Source organism: Octopus sinensis, linkage group LG4 (genome assembly GCF_006345805.1).
Source record: "Octopus sinensis linkage group LG4, ASM634580v1, whole genome shotgun sequence".
Classification (NCBI taxonomy): Eukaryota; Metazoa; Mollusca; class Cephalopoda; order Octopoda; family Octopodidae; genus Octopus; species Octopus sinensis.
The window spans coordinates 22,456,384-22,473,883 of record NC_043000.1 but is presented as its reverse complement, the minus strand read 5'-3'; the positions used below and the strand labels follow the sequence as shown (position 1 = coordinate 22,473,883).

Below are 17,500 nucleotides of genomic sequence, written 5' to 3'. Positions count from 1 at the left end.
TGGTCTTTACCAGGTGGAGCGGTGGACCAGGAGTCGATGATTAAAAAGAAATGGTGGTGATAGTAATAATTGTAGTAATAGTAGTAGTTTGTGGCTGTTGCTGTAGTAGTTGTACTTGTTAGAGCAGCTGGGAGGTCACCTGTCACGTGATATGTACAGCCCTTCTATCATATGTTTGTTGTTTATTCCTCCTGTTGGAATGTGTTTGGATCTAGGTGGAATAATTCTCGATGATAACTCACTCCCAGCAACATTTCTTTCACATATCTATAAACAACACATCTAAACACTTATACGCAATATATAAACAATACACGCAAATTATAAATATACATTAAACGTTAACGTGTCTTCTACTATAGCCTCGGGCCGACCAAAGCCTTGTGAGTGGATTTGGTAGACGGAAACTGAAAGAAGCCCGTCGTATATATGCATATATATGTGTGTTTGTGTCCCCCTAGCATTGCTTGACAACCGATGCTGGTGTGTTTATGTCCCCGTTACTTAGCGGTTCGGCAAAAGAGACCGATAGAATAAGTACTGGGCTTACAAAAGAATAAGTCCCGGGGTCGAGTTGCTCGATTAAAGGCGGTGCTCCAGCATGGCCGCAGTCAAATGACTGAAACAAGTAAAAGAGTAAAGAGTAAAGAGAGTATATTTTGCAGGTTTAAGACACCACTGTATCTCTACTCTTGCTTATTATAATCGTCTTTCTTGGGATAGAATTAAAACCGATTTTTTTTTTACTCTCCTTAAACAATATGTGGCACAAAATACAGGCTGTTTGCTTCGTCCGCCGGCAAATGGGAGGGGTCTGGGCACACGTGTCTCCGAAAACTGAAGTCAGTTGCACCACAAGCTATGTAAACAATTCGCAAATAAGATTTTTTTGTATGTATATTTATTCAATCTTTATATTAATTCAACTTGTTTTTTCAATGTAGTCAGTTAATCAATATGAGCGGTAATATTTTATATTCGCTTTTGCTTTTGCAATTCAAAATCTATATGAAAATGTTGTTTGGAGTTATTTTACAGTATTATGTTAATTACGCAGATTCGTGGAATATTGACACGCAGAAGCTTCTAGCTTTTGCATGTCAAAAAGGAAAGGATAAGGACGTGAGCATGTTTAATTCACATCATATGATTTTCAAATTGAGCCAGGGAAGATCTAGGAATCATACGAACAATTCACTCAGATCCAGAAAAGAATCGTTGAGAACCTGTGTGGAATTTTGCTTTTGAACACAAAAATATTATATAACAATAGTTAAATAGAAGAAATCTCGGGTGAAGGCATTCTTAAAATGTTTATGATTATAGCTAGTTTAGAAACACATTAGATAGATAGACAGATAGATAGATAGATAGATAGATAGATAGATAGATAGATAGATAGATAGATAGATAGGTTGGTAGGTAGGTAGTAGGTAGGTAGGTAGATAGATAGATAGATATGTTTCTTTATTAGCCACAGATAGATAGATAGATAGATAGGTAGGTAGAAAGATAGATAGATAGATATACAAGCTTCATGTATATATACATACATGCGTGTGTGTGTATGATGAGATGAAATATTAGCATCCAGTGTTAAACGCCACGAAAAAGTAATACAAATAGTTCAAACAAGAATAAATATAATGCCATTTTAAAAAGGAGTTAAATGATTCGAGCAAAACCTTTTTGTGGAAAATGTATAAAATGTTCGTATATATATATATATATTCTTTTGCTTGTTTCAGTCATTTGACTGCGGCCATGGTGGAGCACCACCAGGACTTGCTTTTTGTAAGCCTAGTACTTATTCTATCAGTCTCTTTTGCCGAACCGATAAGTTACGGGGACGTAAACACACCATCAGCTGTCAAGCGATGTTGTGTGTGGGGGGGGGACTCTGATATATACACATAATATAGGCACAGGAGTGTCTGTGTGGTAAGTGGCTTGCTTACCAGCCATATGGTTCTTGGTTCAGTCCCACTGCCTTGTGAGTGGGTTTGGTAGACGGAAACCGAAAGAAGCCCGTTACATATATAAAATATATATATTTTTTTTTAATCTAGTTTCAGCTCACGAGCTGTGGCCATGCTGGGGCACCGCCATTATATATATATATATGTGCGTGTGTCTGTCCCCCCAACATCGCTTGACAACCGATGCTGGTGTGTTTACGTCCCCGTACTTAGCGGTTCAGCAAAAGAGACCGATAGAATAGGTACGAATCTTACAAGGAATAAGTCCTGGGGTCGATTTTCTCGACTAAAGGCTATGCTCCAGCATGGTCGCAGTCAAATGACTGAAACGAATAAAAGAATGTGGTTGATGCCAGTATCTTCTTACTGACTCTTGTGCCAGTGGCACGTAAAAGGCATCATTAAAACGTGACTGATGCCAGGCCCACCTGACTTGCTCCTGTGCCAGTGGCATGTAAAAAGCATTCGGAAGGGCATCAAGCTGTAGAAACACTGCCAGAGCAGATTGGAGCCTGGTGTGGCCGCTGGCTCTCCAGACCTCAGTCAAACAGTCCAACCCATACCAGCATGGAAAACGGACGTTAAACGATGATGATGATGATTTCTGTTTAAATTAGTCACAGGCTGGCCAAAACTATACACATGAGAAATTTGTTAAATATCATGTCATCACTAACGTAAATGGGGGGGATCTGTAGGTGCACCCCACCCCCACCCCTAGGCAGCACATTTGGGTCTGCTGTAAGCAATATGTGTCTTTTGTGGGGTCCAGGGGCGGCAAACAGAAGGGTTGCCCCGGGTTGCACACACTCTAGCTATGCTAGTAAGTGTCATATGAATAAAGTCACTACAAACAAGCACAGGAGCGGCTATGTGGTAAGTAGCTTGCTTACCAACCGCATAGTTCCAGGTTCAGTCCCACTGTGTGGCACTTTGGGCAGGTGTCTTCTACTATAGCCACAGGCCGACCAAAGTCTTGTGTGTGGATTTGGTAGATGGAAAATGAAAGTAGCCCATCTCTCTCTCTCTATATATATATATATATCATTGATGATGACCTAGTATATCACATGGGAGAAGAAGATGGGACACAGTGTCCAGCTTTGGCCAATCTGTCCAATGCAATCTTGGAATGCTCTGCTGCAGATCAGGCACTAGTAGTCTGCTGGGACTGGAGGTTAGGAGTTGGCTCTGGACATGTACAGTTTGCATTTTCTTTGTGCTCCTGCAGTCCTGTTCTGTTCATAGGAGATGGTACCTCTGTTGGTGCAGCTTCACCAGGCAGGACATTCTTGTGCTTGCATTTCCCAGGTGTTGGGGTTGATCTCAAAGCTCTTTAGTGAAGCTTTGAGTGTATCCTTAAAGTGCTTTTCCTGTCCACTTTGTGTATGCTTGCCTTCTAACAACTCGCTGTTAAACAATCTCTTCAGGAGTTGAGTGTCATCAACCAAATCTACTCACCAGGTCTTGATCAGCTTGGGGCTATAGTAGAAAACACTTGCCAAGGTGCTGGTACTGTGCAGTAGGATTGAACCCAAGACCACATGGTTAGGAAGCAGGCTTATCAACCAGCCATACCCCTGCCAACTATTTATGTATAAATGTTTACTAGGCACAGGAGTGGCTGTGTGGTAAGTAGCTTGCTTACCAACCACATGGTTCCAGGTTCATTCCCACTACATGGCACCTTGGGCAAATGTCTTCTACTATAGCCTTGGGCTGACCAAAGCCTTGTGAGTGGAATTGGTAAACAGAAACTGAAAGAAGCCCGTCATACATATACATATATATATATGTATGTGTGTGTATATTTATGTGTTTGTGTTTGTCCCCCCAACATCGCTTGACAATCGATAGTGGTGTGTTTGCGTCCCTGTAACTTAGTGGTTCAGCAAAAGAGACCAATAGAATAAGTACTAGGCTTACAAAGAATAAGTCCTGGGGTCGATTTGCTCAACTAAAGGTGGTGCTCCAGCATGGCCACAGTCAAATGACTGAAACAAGTAAAAGAGTAAGGGAAAAGTTGACAGTGATTTCTGATGCCTGTTAATGTTTCGTTTTGAACTTCAGTTTTGTAATTAAGAATTCTCAAAAGCAAAATGCTGTATAAATATTTTTTTCCAGGCAACCTCACTAGTGCTGGTGCTATGTAAAAAAAATATCACCTAGGATTCTCTGTATAGTGGTTGGCATTAGGAAGGGCAACCAGCTTAGACACCATGCCAAAGCAGGCATTGCAACACAATAGTCTTTCAACTTGCTGGGGCCTGTTGAAGTGTCAAGCAAACCTATGGTCAAAAGCGATTCCAGCCATGAACATCCTGTCATTTTAGAGGCATGCAGGAATACATTATCTAAAACATCCTTTGTTTATTTAAGATAGCAGGATATAATTTAAGGAATATTTAGCTGCTATTTCTAGTAAGTCAATTACCATAAACAAACTCTGATGTCAGTTCATTTCTTTCTTTTTTTTTTTTATCATGTAGTTCTCATCATTTTTCTGGAGCTATAGAGTATAATCAATGCTTTTATGTACAAGATACTCCCATAATAGTTATAGGAGTTTATAAGAGTTATGGGAGTTATATTCCTATAACTGTTGCACTCCTATAATAGTCATAGGAGTTTAACATTAGGTATATAAAAAAGGCAGCGAGCTGGCAGAAACGCCAGGCAAAATGCTTAGTGGTAGTTCATCTGCAGCTACGCTCTGAGTTCAAATTCCGCCGAGGTCGACTTTGCCTTTCATCCTTTCGGGGTCGATTAAATAAGTACCAGTTACGCACTGGGGTCGATGTAATCGACTTAATCCATTTGTCTGTCCTTGTTTGTCCCCTCTGTGTTTAGCCCCTTGTGGGTAGTAAAGAAATAGGTATTTCGTCTGCCGCTACGTTCTGAGTTCAAATTCCGCCGAGGTCCACTTTACCTTTCGTCCTTTCGGGGTCGATAAATAAAGTACCAGTTACGCACTGGGGATCGATGTACTCGATTTAATCCCTTTGTCTGTCCTTGTTTGTCCCCTCTATGTTTAACCCCTTGTGGGCAATAAAGAAATAAGAATTGTTAGCACACCAGGTTAAATGCTTAGCAGTATTTCATCTGTCTTTACGTTCTGAGTTCAAATTCTGCTGAGGTCAACTTTGCCTTTCATCCTTTCGGGGTTGATAAATTAAGTACCAGTTGCCTCCAGGGGTCAATCTAATCGACTGGCCCCATCTCCAAAAATTTCGGGCCAAGTAGAAAAGAATATTAGTTATAGGAATAGATCAGTGAGCTGGCAGAGTTGTTAGCGTGCTGGGCAAAATGCTTGGCTTAGCAGCATTTCATCAGTCTTTATGTTTTGAGTTCAAAAGCTATTGAGGTTGACTTTGCCTTTCATCCTTCCAGGGTCATCATTATCATCATCATCATCATTTAATGTCTGCCATGGGTGGGACACTTTCACAAAAGCTGGCCAGGCCAAAGCTATCACCAGATTTCTGTGACTGTTTTGGCAGGATTTTTACAGCTGGATGCCCTTCCAAACACCAACCACTTTACAATGTGGACTGGGTGCTTCTAAGTGGCACCTGCACTGACAGGGTCACCAAGTACTTGTAAGACAAAAAACAAAAACTTTCAAGAGGAGAGGAAGCATTGGAGAAGGTGATCTTGTGTCGGATGATGAAAGGTTATAAGTGAGACAGAGAGACAGAAACAGGTACAATAAAATAATTACCAATTGAGCACTGAGGGTTGATGTAAACTTGCTGGCCTTGTACCAATATTCAATATTAGTAATAAGAATTCAGCAGTCATGGACTGATAGTTTCTCTTCTTTGAAGTCATTTCTGACTTTCCATACAAGCACCAGGGATTGACAACCAGACTGACTGACCTACATAGATTGAAAAATTATATATTTAACCCTGAAACCGATATTATTATTGTTCATTGTACAATGAATAACTACTTGGGTACTCTCCATAAGATTTACTTTAATCAATAATATATCTATACCCAATTTCTTTGTTAATATTGACTATATACCTATAAAGTGTGGAGGCACATGGCTTAGTGGTTAGGGGTGTTGAACTCATGATCGTAAGGTTGTGGTTTCGATTTCTGGACCGGGCGATGCGTTGTGTTCTTGAGCAAAACACTTCATTTTCACGTTACTCCAGTTCACTCAGCTGGCAATAATGAGTAATCCTGCGACAGACTGGCGTCCCATCCAGGTGGTGAATTTCTACACCACTGAAACCGGGAAACCAGCCCTTATGGCCTGGCATGGCTTGAGAAGGAACATTTTTTTTTATTAAAGTGGTGAACTGGGAGAAGTATTAACATGCCAGGCAAAATCTTTAGCTGCACTTTGTCTGTCTTTACATTCTGAGTTCAAATTCTGCTGAGGTCGCCTTTGCCTTTCATCCTTTCGAAGGTTGATAAAATAAGGATCAGTTGAACACTGGGGTCAATGTAATCAACATAACCCCTCCTGCAAAACTGCTGGCCCTGTGCCAAAATTTGAGACCCATATCAGTTATAGGTGCAAGACAATGAGCTAGCAGAATTGTTAGCATGCTGGGCAAAATGCTTAGCTTAGATGCATGTTTGTCCATCTTTAAGTTCTGAGTTCAAATTCTGCTAAGGTTGACTTTGCTTTTAATCCTTTCAGAGTCGAAAAAATAAGCACCAGTTGAGCACTGGGGTCAGTGTAATTGACATACCCACCTCCCCCAAAATTCTTGGTCTTGTGCCAAAATTTGAAATCAATATTAGCTATGGAAGTTCAGCAATCATGGATTGATAGTTTCTCTTCTTTGAGGTCACTAATTCCTGACTTGCCATACAAGGGCCAAGCATTGACAACCAGAATGACTGACCTACATAGATTAAAAAATTATATATCTAACCCTAAAACCTATATTATTATTGTTTGTTATACAAACAACCTGTACTTGGGTACTCTCCATAAGTTTTACTTTAATCATATATCTAAACTGGATTTACTTGTTAATATCTATTATATACCTGTTGATAAGCTAACCAACCTCACCTTAAACCAGTTGCAGGGAAACCCATGTCAGTGACAAGATAACAGTTGGTTCAACAGAAATTTTGGCACCAAATAATAAATGTTTAGGTGGAGTTAACAATCTTTGTGTGTCATTGAATGGCTAATATCTGTCTATTATACTGTAATTGCTTTAGTTTTTTAGAAATGGAAGGCAAGGTTTATGATATCGGAGGAATATTATCTTTTTCCATCATCTTTTTCTTGTTCTTTATGTAGTTCAGGCTTTCGGCAGGTGAAGAGATAAGACTTCAAGTACAACTGCTAATACAACTGGTTTATTTACAGGAAAGGTGAAGTGTGCTGCTCACAGTTACCATCTTAAGCTCCGAATAGTGTGGGCACATTGCCTCTGGAGATAGACAGGCAGAAAGCGCTGCCTGTGTTGATGTTCAGCCAATGGTGCCAAAAGAGGCTGGTCTGAATCAGTTTCCCATTTATATAGTTTTCTCCATCGCGAGCCTCGTTGTGATCATGCGCATGGCAAATGGATGCAGGTGAGTTCTCGCTCCAGTCTCGGAGATGGCAATGGCTGTCGCAAGATCTCATCCAATATGCCCCTGGCTGCTTGTGCCGCTACAGTTTCAACACCTGACCTCAGAAAAAAATCGCTTACCTGGCAAGTACATCTCTAAAGAATAATATTAAGTTTGGGGAATTTCTACCTTCAGTGTTAACAAAAATATCTCAAACCAATAAGGGAGCATTATGTGACAACTTTGACTTGTTAGAAATAGCAGTCAAATGTCCTTCAAATTACACCTTACTCTCTTTAAAAAGCAGAACAACACATTGGATTAGTGGAGACATAGATATAAAAAAAATGGGCTTGTCATGACTAGAATACCAGGGCAAGCCATTAACTCCATGATCAATATAGCCATTAATAGCACAACCTTCTCCAGCATCTCAATCCTTTTCTACATTGCTAATGACCCCAAGTAGATTTTATAAAGTCAGATCTACCGGAGAACTCTCTTCTGTTTCCACTCACCAATTGGCTCTTACTTTCAAGAAATTTAGTGCAAACAGTTTTCTTGAATTTGAAATCACAATGCATTCAATCATGTCTGGCACGCAAATCCTTTGTCAAAGCTGCCTGTCAATGTATTCCAGTTCTTTCGCATCTTTTGGTTATTTCCTTTACGATTGCTCTGCACCATTGTGGTATAGAACCTCTCTCTGACCTATACTTTATCAACTCTGATATTCCTCCAAAGGTTTTGCTTTCCATCAACCCATATACTGGGTCATACCATAAATAATGAGGTTCTTTTATTTTTCAAAATTAAGATAAACAAAGTTCTTTTTTTAATCTAGAATATACTCTCCTTCATTTTCTGCAATGCTCTTCCATCTGTCTGGTAAATGTGCAAGGCCCTTCTTCCAAAATTCACTTGTCTGTGATGAAAAATACTCTTCCAGTACTGTTCTGACTTCATTCACAAAATTCGTATTTTTTTCCATCCAAATGATTTTGAAGACTGCAGAATAAATGATAATCAGATGGGGAAATATCCAGCGAATATGGTGGATGGGGCATCGTTTCCCATTTAAACTCCTCCTTATGACAATGCTGATTTGCTTCATCAATGCAAAAGGAATTGTTCACACAGTATTTGTTCCTCCTAGTCAAACTGTTAACCAGGCATTTTACTTGGAAGTTCTGAAGCATTTCCAAGACACAGTGAAACGAAAACACCCCGACCTCTGGCAAAGTGGAGAGTGGTGGTTTCATCATGACAATGCGCTTGCGCACACCGCTTTGAGTGTGAGACAGTTTTTGACCAAAAGTGGCATCACCCCACTTACTCACCCTCCCCATTCACCCAATCTTGCTCCCTGCAACGTTTTTTTTGTTCCCCCTAATGAAAAAAGTCCTTAAAGAAAAACGTTTTGCAGGTGTGGAAGAGGTGAAGAACAAAACAATGGAGACGTTAAAAGGCATCACTTTATGAGTTCCAGGACTGCTTCGAACAGCGGAAAACGCATCTGGACTGATGCATGGCTTCAAATGGAAAATACTTTGATGGTGATAAAAGTGTAAACATGTAAAAATAAATAAACAAAATAATATTCCAAAATTCCAGTTTCTTTTGGGTGGCCCTTCGCACAATGAATACCTTTAATCAGAAATTAAATTTGGTGCTACAGACATTCTTTATTAAGAAGACTTTTCTACTCTACTATTTACAAGCTAATTAATGTATTAGACAACAGGATTCAAAGTCCACTGCAAGCATCGTATTATAACTCTAATGAAATTCTCTCTTCTGCTTAATAATATGAACTAAATTTTCTCTTTCTCTAAGAATGGTTTTTATGGAGAACTTCATCTTACTATCTGAAGAACATAATCCAGCTTCTTGGATTTATTGATTCCTGCAACTTGTATTGAATGTTTTTCTATTGAAAAGTATGATAACATTGGCATCAATGGAATGGAAAATTTATAATAAATACTTCCATTTTAAGAAATTAATTAACTTCATAATATATAGCCAATCATATACCCATTGATTTTCTTCCTAACCAAAACTCTATTACATTAATTATATTAGACCTACCTTTAGATAATGGTTTTGGATTTGGCTTCATATACTTCATAGAATTCTTTGATCAGCTTGTAAGTTTTAAAAGATGATTAGAATAGAAGATAGAATTAACCTTGTATATAACTCAAAAAACAAGTAAAGCTGAGTAAATTAACTGAGTACTTTGTGGAGGGATTAATATAGCTGATAGAATTAAGTGAGTAGATTATTTAAAGATGAGTAAAACTGGCACTCCATTGGCTATGGTAACGTGGGTTCCAGGTAATCTGATCAACAAAATAGCCTGCTCGTGAAATTAATGTGCAAGTGGCTGAGTATTCCACAGATACACTTACCAGTAAAGTTGTTCCCAAGAGTATTCAGCGTGATGCAGAATGTGACAAGGCTGGTCCTTTGAATTACAGGCATGACTCATCTTTGCTTCAGTTCACTCAGTGAGTGGAGCAACATGATATAAAGTGCCTTGCTCAAGAACACAAGGCACTACTGAAAATCGAACTCATAACCTTACAATTGTAAGCCAAATGCCCTAACCCAGTGTTTCTCAACCTTTTTACCCTTGCATAATATTTAAAATAAATTACATGTCTCAAGAAACCCCTGCACAAAAAAAAATTATACACCATATCTTTCTCGTATTTTTTCATTGTAATTCATGTGGTAAATATCATATATATATATATATATATATATACTTCTAATATAGGATGAAATTTTTTCAAAAAAAAAAATTCATCAAAGTGGCAGAATATTAAAATACCTTTAAAGGTGAAAATTATAAACTATTATAAACAAGGGCAAAAGAAAAAAAGATTTCTATGCCAATATACTGAGAATAGACTTTAAATTGTTAATAACATAATTGCTTATATATCTCTCTCTATATAAACGGCAGTTTGTCTGTGCGTGTTTCTGTGTGTCTGTTTGCTTGTACCCTCACCCTGACCACGGCTTTCAACCGATTCTGATGAAACTTGACACACACATAGCCCAATGTCATAATTCAAAACTAACGCAGCAAAAATTTTGAAAAGTTCCCCCAGTTCTGAAAAAATCGATAAATTCGACATGGGGTCGAGAATCAGAAACACGAACCACAAACTGTCTAGGGACGCAACTCAACCTTTTTAAATCTCAAAAAAAAATTACCATCATTTTTTTCCATTTTTTTGCTATTTTTTGGCTATAACTCTCTACAAATGCTTTATAGTTATTTCCCTTACAAACCTGAGCAACGCCGGGCGATACTGCTAGTATATATATATATAGGGTATCCGTAAATTACAGACATCACTAAGTATATCCCCAATGGTTGTTATATTTTTTTTATAACATTATTGGTTAGATAGGATGATGTCTATATTACAATATTACAATAACCAATAATATGTTGTGCATGTATAGTAATATTACAATCATGAAATTAGCGTTAGCTTATCTCACTCTCTCTCACAGAACCCCTAGGAACCTTTTGTGGAATCCTAGGGTTCCGGAGAACTGCAGCTGAGAAACGCTGCCCTAACCACCAAGTCATGTGTTTTCACTTCAAAGATGAGTATACCTGATAGAACTTTCATTCTTTTGCAGTTGATATAACAAAGTATTGATCAAGTAACAGGAACGATGTAATAGACAAAATATCTCTCCTCAAAAAATTGCTGGCTTTGTTCTTAAATTAGAAACAGTCATGAGACTTGCAGCTATAAAGGAAAGTAGACATCATTTTTCTTTTTTAATAAATGTTTTCCAGTTCAGTGGATTTTGTGAAGTATCTTGGCATTTTAATTAATTCAGGAACTAGCTTTCATATTAACAAATCAGTCAAAAAAAATTTAATTCACTATTAGCATCATATATCAATGTCGATACTATGAAAGTAAGAAAACATTAATTATCAATTGATTATATATTCATATACATTGTATCGAGTCAATATATTAATATTATATTATCGTTCTCTAAATAGCTTGGTGGGGGGGAAAAAAAAAAACTAAATATACCCAACTCTTAAATAATTGGACTTGTGTCTCAACACAAGTAATCAATAGTGCAGAAAAATATTTAATTAATATAACAGATGAACTGAAAAATTAAAAACAAAATGAATTGAAAGTAATGATGTTCAGTTTAGACATACTTACATATTAGAAATCAGAGCTATATACTGTAGTGTTTAGCATTTTCGGTGACTCTATTTAATAAATGAATAATAAAGGTTAGGCTGTTAATGGAATATCACAGCATGGACCAGACTATTGGATACTCTTTTACTTGTTTCAGTCATTTGACTGTGGCCATGCTGGAGCACCGCCTTTGGTCGAGCAAATCGACCCCCCAGGACTTATTCTTTGTAAGCCTAGAACTTATTCTATCGGTCTCTTTTGCTGAACCGCTAAGTTACGGGGACGTAAACACACCAGCATCGGTTGTCAAGCGATGTTGGGGGAACAAACACAGACACACAAACATATACACACACATACATATATATATATACAAACATATATATACAACGGGCTTATTTCAGTTTCTGTCTACCAAATCCACTCACAAGGCTATGGTCGGCCTGAGGCTATAGTAGAAGACACTTTCCCAAGATGCCAAGCAGTGGGACTGAACCCGGAACCATGTGGTTCGTAGGCAAGCTACTTACCACACAGCCACTCCTACACCTGGATGTTGATATAAATTACTGGTTACAATACATTTCCCATTGTTTTAGCCTTCAAGTGCCACCCCACTAGCTAGGTAAGCAGACCAACAGCATCCCACCTAGCTGGAAGACTATTCCATCATAGGGTTACTCATTGACCAGCTGAGTGGATGGGAGCAATGTAAAAGGGAGTGTTTCACTCAAAAGCACAATGCATTCCCCATCTGGGAATCAAACATGTGATCTAGCAATCATGAGCACAACACCCAAACCATTAGGCCACATACCTTTACTGATAGATTATCGTCATCATCATCGTTTCACTTCTGCTTTTCATGCTAGCATGGATTGGACTATTTGACTGGGGCCTGGCGAACCAGATGGCTGCACCAGACTCCAATCTGATCTGGCAGAGTTTCTACAGCTGGTTGCCCTACCTAACACCAACCAATCCGAGAGTGTAGTAGGTGCTTGTACATGCCACTGGCATAAGAGCCAGTCAGGCGGTACTGGCAACGGCCATGCTCAAATGGTGCTTTTTATGTGCCACCTGCACAGGGGCCAGTTCAGCAGCATTGGCAACGACCTCACTCGAATGTTCTTTTTCACATGCCACCAGCACAAGTGCTAGTAAGGCGACACAGGTAATGATCACGCTCGAATGGTGTTTTTAACGTGCTATCGGCACAGAGGCCAGCTTGTTTCTCTGGCAACGATCTCACTCTTATGGTACTCTTAGCACTCCACTAGCACGGATGCCAGTCATTGAATTTGATTTCCATTTCGATTTCACTTGCCTCAACAGGTCTTTGCAAGCGGAGTTTAGTGTCCAATGAAGGAAAGACACGCATAAGTGGGCTGGTTACACCCCTATATAAAGTACTTGTATATGTGCAAATGTATGTGTGCAATAGCATGGCTGGAGTTAGGGTGGGTTTCACCCAGGGCAACACTTGTATGGGGGAAGAACTTTTGGGGTCTGGTGTATAAGCCTGTATAGGCTGGAGTGTCCAGTGAGAAGGGGCAGCAAACTCAACAGCTATTCCAGGTGGCACACACCCGAATGGCACCACTGTGTCTGTGATGGGTCTTTCAGTCAGTTGTCTCAATGATGAATAATCAATTGTTCAATCAGCTGAATTCCTATTTGATGAAATTAACAAACCGGTGTTTGAGTATTCCACAGATGCATGTACATTTAAGGAAATTCTCAAGTTGAATCAGCAGGGACACAATATGACAAGGCTGGACCTTTTGAATTACAGGAACAATTCAGGGAGAGGGGAAGGAGAAGGGAGAGAGAGGGAAGGAGAGAGAGAGAGAGAATGTACCCAGGACTGGACTATACTTTGTTTCATCATCATCATCATCATCATCACCATCATTTCATGTCCATCTTCCATGCTGGCATAGGTTGGATGGTTTGACAGAAATGGGCAGAAATGGGCTTACGGCCATATCACGTTGAAAGCACCAGTTCTCATCTGATCACCCAAGTTAAGCAATGTCAAGCCTAGTTAGTACTTAGATGGGTGACTGCTTGGGAAACCTAGGTGCTGTAAGCGTAGAAAAAAAAAAGCTGGAAGAAACATTAGCAAGCTGGGCAAAATGCTTAGCAGTATTTCGTCTGCCATTACGTTCTGAGTTCAAATTTCTGCCGAGGTCGACTTTGCCTTTCATCCTTTCGGGGTCCATAAATTAAGTACCAGTTATACACTGGGGTCGATGTAATCGACTTAATCCCTTTGTCTGTCCTTGTTCGTCCCCTCTATGTTTAGCCCCTTGTGGGCAATAAAGAAATAAGAAATGGGCAAATCAGATTATTGCACCAAGCTCTGCTGTCTCTTTTGGCATGGTTTATACAGCTGGATGCCCTTCCTAACACCAACTCCTTTACAGCATGTACAAGGTGCATTTTTCATGCCATCAACACTAGTGAGGTTGCCATGCAGCTTGCATGACTACAAACGCTGAGGTTGGTTGGGAGCTTTATGCTAGGAGATGCTATGGATAAAATATGAGAGAAGTGGGCAGAGCAGGTTTCTTGCTGAGGAGGTGCTACATGACTACTCACATTTAAAAGAGAGGGAGAAGACAGTCAGGTGGGAATGGAAAGAGGTAAGTGGCATATGGTGGTGGTTGTATTGGGTGTGCTGCCACACCCAATGTCACCAGATTTCAAGCAGGGGTATAGCAAAAGTTTTCCATTAAGATTTGGGATTAAATTAATGAGTAAGGTTAATATTTATAATGAACTAGCAGTATCGCCCAGCGTTGCTCAGGTTTGTTTCGACCCTTTAGAATTGGAATTTTTGAAAAAGTAAAAATTTTGCATTATGTAGCTGGTTGAAATACACCAAAAAATGGCAACACAGCAGTAAAAAAATCGTAAAAAATAGGGATTTTCATAGAAAAAAAGCACCTTTTTGATGTAAATAATTTTTGGTGTTAACATGGTCCGATTTGAATTTTTTCTTCCATAGAAGAAAGAGCAAGCCTTCTTCTATCATACTCTCAATTTTGGTCAACTTGTGCCACAGGGTCTCGGAGGAGATAGTGTTAGTTGAAGGCTACCAAACCTGCCATACACAGACAACTTCAGCTTTATATATATAAAGATTTGCCATTTTTGATGGGTGTGCAGCACACACCTAGTACACCTGGAATATACACCCCTGAAAGACATAATACAGAGGAGATATCCAGGTTGCCCTCAAGGTACAAGGGGAGTAAAAGTGAGTGAGGACAGAAGAACTAGGAGTATGAGTGAGTGGGGTTTGGAAAATGAGTAGAGGTGTGGGCAGATGGACCAGGAGTGTGAAAACTACTAAAAACAATTGCTTCTAAGATAGATACAAAACCAAAAGTTTTAGGTTGAGTGTTAATCAATTAAATTAACTTTTGTATTTGACTGGTGCTTTATTTTATCTATTCCAAAAGAAGGAAAGGCAAACTGACCTCATCAAGATTTGAACTTAGAATGTAAAGAACCAGGACAAGTACTACTAGACATTTCATCCAATGCTCCACCAATTCTGCTAATCCACCTGCACCAACAGTAGGAGCACTATATAAATACCAGTGTTTCATTGTCATCCAGTAATGAATTCAAATCCTGCCATGGGTTTATCTGAGACAAGGTTGGACTGTGTTGAACTGATTGGTCTTATATATGCACTACACGTAAACAAAATTGTCTGAGAACTTTACTAGGAATAACAGACAAGAAGACCCTAATCCTGTTATTATGACATTGTGAATTCATCTTGTCAATGTGCTGATAGTCTACTAAGTGTGCAACTCCCTAGCAACTCTCTTCCATTAAAGCTGGTCCCTTAGCCTTTGATGTGCATAATCCTATCTGCAAGACTGCAGTTTTTTTTTCTCTTTGGGTTATCCCATACCCTTTGGACTTCCGTATTCTACCTCCAAGGTAGCAATCACTGTTTAACCACAGCTCGTTACTAGCTACTCCAACCAACAATCTTTTGTTGTGCCAAAGTGGTTTAGTGATGCACTTCACTCTTCTACCCTTACAGATGCTGCTGCTCTGTCAGATGAGCCCCAAGAGTAGTGTCTGTTAAGGGGTGACTTCATTCTTCTCAGTATCTGGAGCTTCCCAACCTTAGACCCTGCCACCAAATGTAGTTTGAAGCCAAACCCAGGAGAGCCTCCCAACTGTCTTAAAAGATAAATGGATATACTGGAAAGTGTTGTTCTGGATATACACTGCCTGACAAAAAGATAGGATGGTCACGATTGGAATGTCTTTGAGCATAGGTGTGCTTAATCAAGACTGACTTGTATCTAACCAACAACTTAACAACTGATGACAGAGCTTTCTCAATCATTTGACTCATGAGAAATAGCAGCCAAATCCCATTCAGCTTACACCTAAAATTTTAAAAAGAAAGAAGACATTGTATAAGGTAGTCCAAGATATACTATGTCTGAACATAAGATAGGAAAATCATGGCTTAAATACCTTTACTTATAGATCTTTAACCTGAATTGACCTTGGACTAAACAGCAGCAACATTTTAAACTCAATGGCTGTATCAGATTTTAACCTTTTAGCATTTCAACTAGCCATATTTGACTCAAATATTCTACCAGCTTTATGTTCAAACCAGCCAGATCAGGCCTCTCACACCTGCCCTACTATGTCATTACAAAAATAAACAATCACATCATTGAAATCTTCAAGCTATAAGATAATGAATGATTAATTCAAAACAATGTGAACAAGAGCACTCAGATGTTGCAAACCTCCACCAATGCAACACCAATGTCCTCTCAACAATTAGCCAGAGATGATTTTTAAAATGAGAATATCTGAAATAAACTCGACATCTCTCACAAATGAGAATATTAAAAATGAACCTGACTACTCTCAGAAATTAAGTAAAAAAAATGGAAAAATAATCCAGAATCTTTGTCTGGTACTGGATCGATCCCCAAATCTAATAAGTTCATGTCAGTCACAAGGCCCAACATCCCTGAAAGTTCTATCTGAATCCATCCAGCGGTTCTTGAGATATCTTGTCCACAGACTAACTAACAAACAAACAAATACGACTGAAAATAATACCTCTGCCTTCACTAAGGCGGAGGCAATGAATAAGCATCACATTTGACAGAATCTGAATGGTAAAGGGTTGAACTTACAACTATGAAACCAGTTTTCCAGTACCTCAACCTCACATGCACTACTCCTCTCTGTATCATTTTGTTTTAATTTCTTCTACAATTATTTATAAAACAATTGACTGTTTTTTTTTGTTTTTTTTTTTGCTGTAATTTCTTATACAAAGAAATTAACAATTAATTTAAGAAAACATTTTGTTTTAATCCAATCAAAGTTATTATTTTTCCTGCTTATATAAGACTGTGCATCATTATTTAGATTTTTCTCCTACATTTTCCTCTTTATTAACTACTACTACTACTACTGTTTGTTTTTTCACCTTTCAGTTTGAAAAAAAAACTTGTATTTGCAATCAATTATTATTTTCTTATTTATGTTTCTGTTTCCCTCATTAGTGCAATAATTCAGAATATTATTTGATAGGGAATTACATTTCCTAACACACACACACACACACACACCACACACACACATAAATTGACATATACATTTAGGTGTGTGTGTGTGTGTGTGTACATCCTTACCTTTACCTCTGTCAGTATTGCCTGTGTGCAAATAATTAAGATTTCATTAAATTTTATATAGAAAACAAATGCAATCAATTCT

At 38.7% G+C, this 17,500-nt stretch overlaps 1 protein-coding gene, 1 long non-coding RNA gene and 1 other non-coding gene across 6 annotated transcripts in view; 2 read left to right on the top strand and 1 right to left on the bottom strand.

Moving 5' to 3' along the window:
- Window positions 1-110, bottom strand: part of LOC115210806 — a 211,544-nt gene extending 211,434 nt beyond the window's left edge. For all 4 annotated transcript variants that reach the window (XM_029779549.2, XM_029779550.2, XM_036501902.1 and 1 more), the window contains exon 1: window positions 1-110. This exon is cut by the window's left edge and continues 603 nt beyond it. The gene's annotated coding sequence lies outside the window, so the exon portion shown is untranslated.
- Window positions 103-11,312, top strand: LOC118762897. Its single transcript, XR_004998647.1, has 3 exons — window positions 103-346; window positions 652-891; window positions 11,181-11,312. It is a non-coding gene; the product is annotated as an uncharacterized LOC118762897 (long non-coding RNA).
- A 2,380-nt stretch (window positions 11,313-13,692) lies between these two features.
- LOC115211242 lies at window positions 13,693-13,811 on the top strand. The gene has a single exon (XR_003881561.1). It is a non-coding gene; the product is annotated as a 5S ribosomal RNA (ribosomal RNA).
- The last annotated feature ends 3,689 nt before the right edge of the window (window positions 13,812-17,500 follow it).